This window comes from Gallus gallus, chromosome 5 (genome assembly GCF_016699485.2).
Source record: "Gallus gallus isolate bGalGal1 chromosome 5, bGalGal1.mat.broiler.GRCg7b, whole genome shotgun sequence".
Lineage (NCBI taxonomy): Eukaryota > Metazoa > Chordata > Aves > Galliformes > Phasianidae > Gallus > Gallus gallus.
The window spans coordinates 45,303,408-45,315,173 of NC_052536.1; positions in this window are offsets into that span (position 1 = coordinate 45,303,408).

The window sequence follows — 11,766 nt, forward strand, 5'->3', positions numbered from 1 at the left end:
CTTGTTGACACATCAGCTTGATGCCACACAGAGCACGACTGGGACCATATCCCTTCGTTTTGCAGCTACAGTGCATTTCAAGTGCTTGACAGGTCCAGTGCTAAGATGTTCTGAATTAGATTTGAATTACAACCGCTAAATGCCCTTGTCAAAGCTTGTTATGCCTGAAACTAGCCATATGCATTTAACTGACTATTCCTATGGAAGGTATACTGCTTAAACAAAGACATACTCCAAAGTTTCATACAGAATTGTCAAAATATAATTGAGTTAAAAAAACAACTAAAAGCATAAGAAGAGCAATCTTTACTGCCTTTTTCTCCCTTCTCCTTCTTTGAAATAAATCCAAAGAACAATTTAGTGGAATCTCAGCATAAAATAAAAAGAGCACATGCAGTTCCCACAGAGACATTGAAATCTATATGAATGCCAGATTCAGCTACGTGAGTTGATCCTAGTGTCAGGAAAGGGCATAGCAAATCTTCAGGATCTTGCCCTCTGAAAAAGGTTTAGTATCACATTGCTTGCATTGGAGAGTATCCGGTGCTGCAGGAATACAGTGAACTAAAGCTAAAATATCCAAGTATCAGGCCCAGAATTCTAGAAGAGCCCAAATTTGTGCTTCATCAACAAAGGGAATCGTAACATTGATACACACACACGTATATGCAGATACCTCTATTCCCACTTGCAATATATAATGCATATATGCTATGTTTACAGTTTAGGCACACAAAACAGAAACTTCTTCCTAACTTGTGGATTTGTTCACAGTCATGTACTGGTTGTCCAAGACTGTAATCATACATTCTTAGGTCAGGAAATAGTAACAAACGAAAACAAAACACATTTAGACAGTATTTATCTATCTTTGCTGTGGAGATCTCAGTAGCCCCCTGGGACTGCGCTGGGCTACAGTCTGGGTTCTCGTGCTGCACCCTGGGCTGCTGCACTGGGTTGCTGGAGCAGTCTGCTGATGCTGTCTTGGCTGAAAAGAAAACTCCAGCTGTAAGTACTGCTATGTGCAAAAGAGCTGGCACAAAGCAGAAATGTAAGAGGAAAAAAAAAAAAAAAAAGCCAGGATCTCCTGCAAACCAGCTAGCTATCTTAAAATTTCTTTGAAGAACCAAGGGACATTTCCTTAATGTGAACCCACAAAAGTCTGCACAGTGCAGAAGAGGAGGAGCAAGATATCACATCCCTTGAAGAAAAGACAAATGAGCATACTTTCATATGTGACACTGCACCATGGACTTCTCTTCCCCCAAATGCTCTTGCATGAGTGAAACAAAACATCTTAGGCAAACACCTGCTGCTTAACTACAAATTTCCCAATCAAATTTGAATAGGAACATAATATTGGAAGCTGTCCAGACTGGAGGGCAAGTATACGCTATAGTGAGCTCCTGGGTTTGCATTCCTCATCTGAATGTAGGGAACATAGCCCTCGGTGCCCTCTCTTACTGCCTTTCCTTCCCTTATAATGGGAATGATGAGTGCAGGAGATTATAAGAGAGCGTTATGGACCTTCTCTGGTGGGGAGGCAAACTTGGCAGAGGCATATATTCAGAAGGATGCCATATCTACCCATGTAGCCTCAACATCAGTCCTCGGTTTCCAAAATAAGAATAATGGTGCTTCCTCTGTTTGCCTTGGCTTGTGTGTATAGGTGGTAATTTCTCTGGGGGAAGAGACAGTCCCTCCCTGGGAAGGACACGCAGCACCCAGCATGACAGCGTGCTGTTTCATCTGGGGCCTCTGAACCGTACTGTAAGACAAACAGAATAATCCTGCCCTACAGATGGACAAACTCTAGACAAAGACCAGGGCAGCTGCAGTAGGGCAGCGTTCCCATCTTCAGTGGTGTAGCCATATAAACAGATTGGGAGTATGCAAGTAAGAGTTCTCCCATCTGAAGCTGCCCTAGGCATTACCTCAAAAGATGAATTCTCCAACAACAACAAAAAAAAACATTTCTAACCTCATTCCAAGAGCAAAATGTGGCCTGAACTGGTCAAAACCTGCTGACAGCCTTAAACAGCATGAGAAACCTGTTTCATGATGGCAGTTGGTTATTTTAAAACTGAGCTGAAAGATTAATGGTGAGATTTTCAAAAAATGTAGGCTCCCAATGACAGGAACCGACAATTTGCTCATGCAATTTCCCATCGCTATGCGTGCAATAGGGAGAAACGGGTGGGCAAAATGACACATGGCTATTCTGTGCCGATGCTTTTTCTGGAAACCTTAGCCCCTAAAAGTCAATAAGCAAATAAGCAGAACATTTGAATGAAAGGCAGAAAGGCTTAGGCTGAGAGATACATTGATATTCTTTGTTAATTTTTTATTCAATTAAGAGGCACATGATGATTATTTTTAGCAGTGTCCCCCTGATACAATTCAGATGTAAATCACATTTCTGTAGTCAGCTGCTGCTGTTTAAGCAGAAATATTTTGACACAGTAATTATAGGCTTGAAACTATGCTTTACATTAGTGTATAAAACACTCATTAAATTAAAATTCTTCCATGAAATCATGAAAATAAACAGTCTGTCTGAACTAGCATCAACAAATTCACAGGATGCTTCTGCGTTTTCTCAGGGCTGGCCTTCAAGTGACTGTATTACAAGGCCCTTATTTAACTGTGAAGTGTTAAAGGTTCACATTCTTTTGAAGGTTCTATTCTGCTTATTTTTAAAATTATTGCTTTAATTGTTTTTACAACTTGTAAGATTTTAAAGCTATTAAGCCTCAAAGTTGTGGGAAAAATTTAAATGCTGATTATTATAACTTGCATAAGTCTGTGAGATGGTGGTGGCAATACGTTTTTTTTTTTTTTTTTTTTTTTTTCCCCCAGAGGTGGGTTAAATAAAAGAGTTCAACTGCACCATATGTGGCATGTCACATTGGTCTGTTATGGCTGAGAAGAAGGATACACAATGCATATACGTTACCTTTTGGGACAGAAGAGGAACTAGAAGCTCGGGGTGGTAACGGTGTTGGAGACCATTCTTGCCATCCTTGTTCCCCACCCTCTTGCTGCCTTCCCAGCCTGCTCCAATCCATCACAGCACTGACAGTCATGCAGACGACTGTCTATACCCTGGTGCTGGCAGAAGTTTTCAGCAGGAGAAAAAGAACATCCCAATGAGGTCCATCCATGCCACAAAAGAGGGAGACAGAACTCTCGTCCTAGTCTTGCCCTGCTAACACAAAGATTCATTTCTCAGTTCTCTTCTGTTTTACTGCATTCCCCAGGAATAAGAAATTCCTCCTGGCTAATCTTTCAGGTGCCCCACACTAATATCTCCACCATCCACAGCCCCACTGGGGGCTTCAACCTTCCCCATTCATACAAGAGGCAGTTGCCTCCAGACATACATTCTCATCAGAGGGACCCAGTGATGTGCAGCAGCAGCAGCCTTGGTCTCCCACCACCCACCTGAACAAATCTTGCTGCCAGGGACCGTGGCTAAGACCCCCGAGTCTTGCCCTGCATACCCCAGGCTCACAAGAAAATCCATGTGCATTGGCACACTAATTCCTATAAGCCCTCATTGGATTTTGTTTGTTTTCTCTTCATCTGTACAGTATCACTGATCTTTACAGCATATCAAGGGAGCATGTCTGTGCCAGACTTGGGAGTGAACGGCATGGGATTGTCAATATGCAGATGATGTAATCACAGCGGTCTGAAACATTTTTGCTACATCTCTATTCCACTGAAATCCACAATTATGGTTGACTTTTCTTAGACTGAAGACATTCCAGAAAGATAGACTGCAATGGTAATTGCACCGTTTTATCTCAATACAAATCTTCGGTCTTATGAAATTACAGTCAACATGTTATTTTCTCCATTTGTGCACGAAACATATATACAACGGCGGTTGCAGCAATGTATATTTAGTCTTAACTTGTCAGAACCATCAGCTAAAAAAAATATTCAAATCTTCCAACCATTTTATTAACCAGGATTATGCACAAGAAAGCCTGCTTCAGAGTGTAAGCTTTCGTACACATTGTAATTTAATAGTAAAGATTTAATGCTACAGTTGTCTTCCTTCAGCAGCCACATGGATGTTTTTTTGTCCAGTATTACTGGTATTACGGCTCTCTCTCCCACAGGATGAGATTTTCCACATTAGATAGCAATACCCTTCTTTTCAGAGCCTAGGCACTATAGTCCAGAGAATTCAATTACAGTTCTCCCTGAGGTCAAAGGGAAGAAAAACTCCATTTTTTTTATTAATTCACATTATCATGAAAGCTGTGGGGAATGCTGAATGTGGTTTTGTGAAGTCCCACTAATAACTGAGTAGAAGCTGTTCTTTTATTTTTGTTCCAGATCATTCCACAAAGTATTTTTAGTTCTGAAATCAGATAATTGGTAGATAAAACTTTACTTAATATGCTTACTAAGACAACATGTTTTGATTCTTTATCAATAGCTTTCATGAGAATTCATTCAGATTTTGAGGAACTTCAAGTACTGAAAAATTTATTACTGAAATAGGGAATAAAAGCCAGAAAAAAAGAACCATCTATTTTGGTTAATGCAGGCTTCTATGGGAGGAGAAAGAATTAAAAACAAACAAAAAGAACAAAAAGCCCACAAAATACCTTTTCTCTAGGAAAAACATTTTTTTTCAGCACAAAAAATGTTTCTAATGAGCAATTACAAATACCCAATACTAAATTTATGGAACATATTATATATCAAAGCCTCTGTTTAGATTAACATCAGGTAGGTGCACACCCCTAAGACGTTATAATCTACTTTCCACTCGTATTCTCTAGTATATGCTTGGCAGTCACTTTTCCCTGGAAATATCACTGTTAGCAAAGCTGTTCTCTGCAGCATTCACAGAAGACAAACACAGCTGAAGTGAACTCAGGACTTGGCTCAGTAAAAATATTTTGCTAGAAGTTATTTTCTGGGCCCATCTCTTATTAAAGAGGTTACACATATAATATGTAATTTTGGGACAGGCAAGTGGTGACACTTTAGCGTAAGGGCGAGCGTGAACTCCAAGGCCAGAGTGACATAAAACCTTACAGCTAAACCCCACGGTGGCAACATAAGCAGACTTAGAAAACACTTTCTGTGACCAAAGCCCAAATAAATCAGACAGCTCTGAAGTATGTGTGTTTATACAAATGGATGTTTTGGTGAATTTTAGGCACTTCAGATATGAACCTTACATTTCAGAGCTGCATGACTTCCCATCTTTGGGAGAGGATTTAATTACCTGATCCTACCTTTTCTATCAGAGCTTCTAAATAGTTTTGGGTAACAAAAGACTACAAATGAGACTCCCTAATCTCCACTTTCCACTAGCTACTCTGCCTTCCATTTTTCTCCCCCATGCTTGCAGCAGGTCTGAGGATACTCAGGAAACAAAGAGCTACTTGTGGTTGAAGACCAGTTGCTAATCACCAGAACTTAACATCCAGCTGTGTCTCTTTCAAGAAAGGCAGTTTACCACTTATTCTGCATTCGGATTCAGCCACCTTGAATACCTTCCCCTCACACAGAAACAACATCATTTCTCATACCCCACGCACGGTAGGCTGATCTTTTTTGCCCTCTTACCTGATTATCAGTAATGGAAACAACTAAATTCCTCAATGTCCAGCATCAACAGGTGGTCACCACCACCACAGACTTCATGTTCTTGCCCATAACTACCTCACTTACAGAAGTGTAAAGACTTGTGGCTTCCCTGGCTTCTCCATAGCCAAGTAGCCCTTCAGGCAGTGTTAAAGCTTCCCCTACCTCCTGCACATCCTTCCACCACCAGAGCCTTTACAGGAAGATTTATCTCCATTATCTTCTCACATAGTAATTGAAAGAATGAATAGGACAACTTCTTCCTCCTTATTAACATCCCAAATTACTACAGCTGCTACAGAGAGGCAGGGTGGTTATCAGTGATAGCTGGTTCTGCTTTGCACCCAGCCAGGCAGCCAGTTCAAGAGACATACAGCCAAGGTAGGCAAAATAGGGAGTTATTATCATCCTTTCAGCAAAACTGTTTTTTGTAGGGAATGGATTCTATGTTTTTGGACTTGAGGAAGTTGCAGCCTCTGAACTTCAACATTACAGCCTCCAGCCCTGGAGCTGGTAGAAGGCACAAACAGAGGCAGTCAAGCAGACTACCAGTCTCAACACCATGGCAAAGACTGATAACACATGACCTGCTCACTGGTTATCACTTATACAACTTGTAGCAAACTCAAGTGTCTTAAATTCTAACACTTTTTCCTGAAAACAAAAGGTTCATCTCTGGGAAGCCCCTAGGTCCTCCCCCTGCAGAAATGGGATCTGCTCCATGGGTCTCTCAGCAGCTACCTAAAGGCTCTTCTCTTCACTGTCTCCCACTCACACGTCCCTAGGCACAATTGAAGCCTCTGATCACTTTATTGCATCCAGGGGAAAAATGTTACTTGGTCTTTGCACAGCTTTCTGTGCTTTCCCTTACATCTCTTTTCTTCACATTCTCAACTTCTGAATATGTTAGGAGTACTAAACAAGCAGCACTTCAAATGGTTTTGAAGCTTCCTCTAGCAAAACCATAAAATCTGTACTGGAAAAATATGTATATATCTCTGTCCCAGATTCCCAATCTGTTTCCTTTAAATCCAATAAAATTTGTATCATAGAGCTTAAGGACAGAGGGCTTCATACAATTGAAACTGATTCGGTAAATGCAAAACATAAAAATAAAGTATTGGTATTTGATATTCCTATATTTCAATATTGCTTTGATATTCCACTATGAAACTTAAACTGTTGGGGTTTTATGCATTCTTTTTCCCCACCTCTTTGATTTCTCCCACTTTTTCCTTTGAATTTGGTCTCTTTAATCACTGGACCATGGATCAGAAATACTTGCAACTTGTTTGTGGAAGGCCAGAGCCTAAAGCAGCAGCTTTTTTAGAGTTATTTCACCATCTGTTCTCTCTTTTTCTATTAGATGACTAGTTTTACATGAAGATTCATTTTATCAAGCACTCATTCTGTCTGCAATGCATCGTCTTGTTTTATTCCCATGGTCACACAAATACTCATCTATTTTTCCCTTTGTGCACCGTACCTATTTGTACTACAATACAAGGAGAGAACGCATTCCTTAACAGGCTACATTCTCTGTTTAATTTCACTCATACCGTATGTAATTCACTGGAGCCAGGGCAGGATTTTCCAAAATTGTATAGTAGATCCAAAGATCTGATGAATGAAAGGAGCTGTTATGATCATCTAGCCTGAATTTGACAAAACAAAGGCCATAATTTAACAAAGGCCATGAAATTATTCCTGAACCAATGCCTTCTTAATGAAGAAGTTAACATAGCTCTCCAGCTTGGGTAGTCCTCTTACAGCCTTGGAGAAGGTGTTGCAACTGTCAGGTGACTGACTTCTTTTTGTGAAAGAAGATTCCATTTTCACCACTGATTTTTATACCATTTGCAATGAGAAAATCGAGAACTATCTGATATTAAAAATCTCCTCACTGTGAGAGATTTTGAATATGAACCAGGCCATTCCTTTTTGCAGCATTAAGCTGTTGGAGTGGTTCCTCTGCCACCTGGAACCATGGCCACAGTTTCTGTGTGGCAAAATAAATGGGTTTTATTTCTTTTACTTTTTTATTATAAAGCAGGTTTTGAATCTCTTAAACACCCGCACTTTGTTTCAGAACACAGTCTATCCATGCTCTTCTATTGGAGTGATAAGAAGTGATGTTGCAAAGCACTCTCCACACTTTGAGGAGGCTCTTTTAGCTTCAAGGTGAGTCACTTAATTTCAGCCTCTATCACAGTAATATGAGTTCTGCTGTCTGAATGCAAGCAGAGATGGCAACCTGCATAGATCTCTCACTTCTGATCACATCAAACACCTCTCTTGGCAATGAAGATGCGGGTTAGATTACATACAACAAATAAAGTTGATCCCACATCATGGGAGACAGTTGGAATAGTTTATGAGTTTCTTTCCAGCCCTATTTTCCATGACTTTAAATACATAAAATTCACATGGTTAGGAAATTAATGCTCATTTCACCTGCATTCAGTGAGTGAAGCACCCTCTTACTGCTTCCCCAATCTCTTACTACAAACAGGCATTTTGAGAAAGATCCTTTCTGTCCTCCAAAATCTGAGGTTCTATACCAATATGATCATTTATTACCACCTTATTCTTCTTTCAAGTCAAACCCCTTACATCCCTCATTTAATGTTACCAATTATTGTCAGTGCTGCTAAGAGTACCACCTTGACTATGATTTCCTCTTCTTTGAAGGTGAGAGGATATATCTCCTTCTTTGTCTTGTTTGGTGGCTGTCGGATTTTTTCAGAGTTTTACCTGATATGCAGTAAATCTCAGAAATTCACTTTTCACATAAATGCAGACATTGTACAATGGAGGTTTGAAAGGGAAAGAATTTCTCTGGAGCATTGTGAATTCTGCAGCATCCTTTTAACAGCCAAATAGCTGACATTTGATTATTTGGAAGATGCTCTGGATACTGGCCCTACTGTCATTTTTAAGTCATATCATGCCTGTTTCTTAGCACAAATTGCTTAATACATCCACCCATTTTAAGACAGAAAAAAAATCAGTTTGACAAGCATTCATTATTCTGAAATCACATATTAAACAGAGCAACATTCGCAAAAGTACCGCAACTATTAAGGGAGAAGAAGAACTTACAGGAGGTATAACCTTACTGTGCAGTGGGTAACAGAAGCATTAATAGGCAAAACCTAAGTGGAAACAGTTGACAAAATAAATTAAAGCACAGCTCTCCCCTGAAAAGTGACTAAAAATGGCATCCTGGGGTCCCATGTTTATTATGTGTTACCGACTCCAGATCAGATTTGTTCAGTATACAAATAAGGGGTGAAATTCTAGCTGGGCTAAATTCAACTGGAGTTTTACAGAGAACTTCAATGGGGCCAGGATTTCATTTTAACAGACTCTTTCTTCCTTTCTGAGCAGCGCTGGGGATTTTACTTGGAGGATCACAAGACTGGTTGAAACGTAAAACAGAAAAATCCTAAAAAATTTCAAAATTGCTTCCATTTTGTGGAGTTGAAAATAGGCCAGTTTTTACTTCTGCTTTGTATCACTAAGGACTTTGCATACAATGTTTTTAATCAATGTTCTTATCAGGGATATCACTGACATGTTTATTAGTGTTCTTTTCTGCCATTGGAAAAATACAAAATAGAAATGATCTTACTGGCATCAAACTTGATAATGCTTGTCATTAGAAGTGTTGACAGAAAATAAGAAGACAAATCAGGGAAAGTGAAGAAGTCCAGTTTTCTCTAGTAGTCTTTAACCTAAGAAGAAACAAACAATCCACAGAGAGGAAGGGAGAAACTTTCCCTAGTGGGAAAGCTGGGCCCCTCCATGGGTGCCTCAGGTGACTCCTTGCCCACAGCGGGCGGCTGCAGCTTGGGGTGACCCCAAGGGAAGGACAACGTGCTGTTCTTCCCCCCTTCCTATGCAGATGGGTTGCATAGTGGGGCTGGGGAAGGAAGTTTGTTTTGCCATTTCCCATGCTGTACTCCTTCTGCGGTTAAAAAGAGACCCCAGACTCCAGAGCTGTCAATCTGGCACTTTTCACTAGCACTTTAAAACAATTTCAAAATCTATTAAAAAAATTAGATCCCAATCCTGCTGTATGGGAGCAGACAACAGCAAGAGCCGTATCAGGGGCTTTGATGGAGGCAAGACTGGCTGCAGAGAGCCAGCACACTGCGGATATTGCATTTTATTTTTGATAGCGCAGGACCTCTGTGCTTCTGTCATGTCTAAGCTGTCTGTTTCCATCAGGGAAAGGCCTTACGAGCACAAAACACATGGGCAGCCTTTCGGCCCTGTTTCAAATTTCTGCACACAATAAATCCGTTTGTTTTTATTTCTTCTTTCTGTAAACATTTCTCCATCTAACATAGTAACTGCTGTTTATACAGCGCAGTAAAAACACAGGTCAGAGCACAATAAGATTATGGTCTTACTTCAATATGTCCAATCCATAATAAAATAAAACCTTACAAAATATCTAGAGGAACAGTTTCGGGTCCTCTTCGTATTAATGTACGACGTATGGGAGGGTTGTATTGGGGTATAATATTTTCCACAGCTGTCAGGACTTATTTAAAAGGCAATATCCTTTTTCTGGGATTTTATTTAGGTTCTGTTTATACCATGTGTAGGATTGTTAATCCCATGATGTATGACTCAGTGGTGTATGATTACTTGAAGGCAATATGTACAAAATGAGCTAAATATTTTGGGACAGATCCTGGAGATCTGACACACTGGGCTCACCACAGCAGAGAGGGTCCAACAAGGAGGAAACAGAAAAGTAGCTGCACACTGCTTTGCTTTGCCCAAGGGAGCACATCCTCTCCAGCACATTTCCCACTCCTTGGCTTCAATGGTCTCTCCTGTAGGGAGGGAAAGGACAGAGGGTTGGATGCTTTGGTCCTGACTCCTCTTTTACACTTCACCTTGTTACATCTTCCCTTACAGGGGCAAGAAAGAACATTTAGCCCTCCACATGGGCTCTGCTCCTCTGGGGCATGCCTGGAGAGGCAAAACTTCCTAAAAGGCCAGCTATGTTCCTGGGCAGATTGTAACATGAAGGATAGAAGCAGGCTGAAATAGCTTACCAAGGGTTATTTGATGTGAAATGTGTAACATAAGCATGACTTCTGATTTAAAAGATATGAAACATGGTTTCATTTTGTGGATCTCATGAATGTGCTGAGATCTGCTTCCATCAGCTGTGAGTCCTTTCACATGGAAAACAGAGGCACAACTAAACCCAAAGAGATGAACTTGTCCCACATGCAGCTTCATCAGGGATGCATTTGGCCCAATATATGTATTGATTTTTGTGAACTAGTAGGTTCTTTCCAAGTGAATGGAAATGGAAGCAAACCATGAAAATGCTGTTAAAAAAAGACATCATTCTGTTGTTAAATCACTGTGGCAACTAGATTCTTTGGTTAGAGAATTTGCAGGGACACTATCAACTTCTGTGCCTGCAAACTCTGGGTACTCCTGGAAACAAATCAAATATGGAGAGATGAAACTTGTTTGGGAAACAACAGGCAAGAGTTCCATACGTATTTAAATGCCTGGAGAAGCAGTCAGACTCCTATAGAGACTTTGAAATGTGCTCCCAAGTCATGGCAGTGTAAGGGAGAAGGGATGGAAGGGGTCAATCATAGAAGTAAGATGCCAACATTCAACAGCTGAAATCCCTTTAATGAGATGTCATTTTAAGGAATAGTATACCAAGTTCTTGAAGGATATGAAGGAGAGCATGTTTTTCTTGAAGCGCAGGACCTGAAGTGCTGAGTGCATCACCAGGAAGCATCAGTGTGAAACAATTGGCTCTGAAGCCTTGGCTTATCCAGTCCCGCAGTTACCTTGAACCATATTTTTCAGCCAAGTCAAAGAAGCAACAGCAAAGGAGGGAGAGAATGAGAAAGAGAGCAGATGAGAAGGACTCATAAACCTTGAGAAATATCAGAGAAGCATCTTTGTGGGATGGTGTGGGACCAGGATGCTCAGCTGTGTTACCTCAGCATGGACAAGTTGGGATGAATGTGTCCTGTTTCAGAGAAGATAGATGGCATGCAGGTACCTTTATCACGCAGATTGAGAGATACTTACGCATTTCTACATAGAGATACAAAACCTGACTAGGAGGGAAGATTTGGAAGACATCCAACACTG